Source organism: Mirounga leonina, unplaced genomic scaffold (genome assembly GCF_011800145.1).
Source record: "Mirounga leonina isolate KUSES-001 unplaced genomic scaffold, KU_Mleo_1.0 Mir_151, whole genome shotgun sequence".
NCBI classification, from domain to species: Eukaryota; Metazoa; Chordata; class Mammalia; order Carnivora; family Phocidae; genus Mirounga; species Mirounga leonina.
The window spans coordinates 29,133,467-29,135,042 of record NW_023270377.1 but is presented as its reverse complement, the minus strand read 5'-3'; the positions used below and the strand labels follow the sequence as shown (position 1 = coordinate 29,135,042).

Below are 1,576 nucleotides of genomic sequence, written 5' to 3'. Positions count from 1 at the left end.
GCGCACACATTCGTACCATTATCTATTTCTATATTTTAAAAAATATTTTTTCTTAATTTTAAATATCCTTGCTACGTTGTGCAGGACAAATAAAATGCATCTGTATCTGGGCCAAATTCAGACCCACTGGCCACCTCAGGGCAAGTCGAAAGGACACGGAAGTTCGGAGAGGATGAGTGACTTGCACGAGGCCACGTGGTAGGTGCGGAGGCAGGGGCTCGGCTCCGGGCCATTGGGGCCCAACACTGAGCTTGTGGCAGGGCGGGCCTGGGAAGGAAATCACTCAGAGGCTGCAGCTGGAAGTGGTGGAGAGAAGCGGAACGGGAGCCCGAGGGCACAACGGAGGGACTAGCTGCTCATCCCAGCACAGGAGTATCTTCTACGTGATTAGGAAAGTCTACACACACACGTGCACTCACAGGTGAGGAGGGGCAAGAATGAAAATACTAAGACTGGAAAAAGAACAAACCTGGAGTCACCACAACTGCGGATATTAAATTCTAAGGGCCGGGGGGGATGGTGCACCTGGGTGACAGAGTCAGTTGGGCGTCTGACTCTTGGTTTCGGCTCAGGTCATGATCTCATGGGTTGTGAGTTTGAGCCCCATTGCTGGCTCCCCACTCAGCACCGAGTCTGCTGGTCCCTCTTCTTCCGCCCCTCCCCTCCCCCCACTCACACATACTCTCTCTCTCTAAAATAAATCAATCTTTTTAAAAAGATTCTAAGGGGGTTAGTACTCAATAATGGTTTCAAATACTAAAATGAAAATTTACTACCAATTTAAGAAAAACACCAACCTGCCCAAAATAAACCTGAAAAGAGAAACTGAATCCTGGACTCTCCAGCCCCTGCCTTCCCTTCCGGCCACAGTTTCTTTCCATCAGTAATCAGAACAGCCTCCTCCAGGAGCTAAGGTCTGTGGTGGGACCTGACTGGCTGTTTCCGTAGTTGGTGTCTCCCTGCAGGAACTAGATATTGAGGACAATGTCTGGAAGCTTCTATTTTGTAGTTGCTGGCCACCATGATAATCCAGTTTTTTGAAAGGGAGTTTTTGCCAGCAGGAAAAGCAGAGTCCAAAGATGATCATTGTCATCCGAACCAGTCCGTAGCTCACGCTGCTCTTGACCTCGTAGATGAGAATATGTGGCTTGTCGAACAACATGCACTTGAAAACCGCGGACAAGTTCAATGAGGGGTTTGTTTCAGCATTTGTTTCTGCAGGTCATGTGAGATTTATTGCGCTTCATGACAGAAGGCAAGAACACGGAATAAAGAACTTCTTTACTGATGTCTATGATTTATACATAAAGTTTGCAATTAATCCATTTTATGAACCCAATTCTCCTATGGGATCAAGCGCATTTAACAGAAAAGTTCAGTTTCTTGGGAAGAAACACCTTTTAGGTTGAATGCAGAAAGAAATTGGAAATAAACAATGTCACTACAATGGGGAATTCTCAGGAATGAGTACATTGTAAGTAGCTTGATTAAATAGCCTGGAAACGTGAAAGAAGGAAGGAAGGAAGAAAGAAGGAAGGAAGGAAGGAAGGAAGGAAGGAAGGAAGGAAGGAAGGAA

At 46.1% G+C, this 1,576-nt stretch overlaps 1 pseudogene; it reads left to right on the top strand.

Annotated features, from left to right (window-relative positions):
- Positions 1-984: 984 nt before the first annotated feature.
- On the top strand, positions 985-1,409 carry LOC118012651 (annotated as a pseudogene).
- Positions 1,410-1,576: the final 167 nt, after the last annotated feature.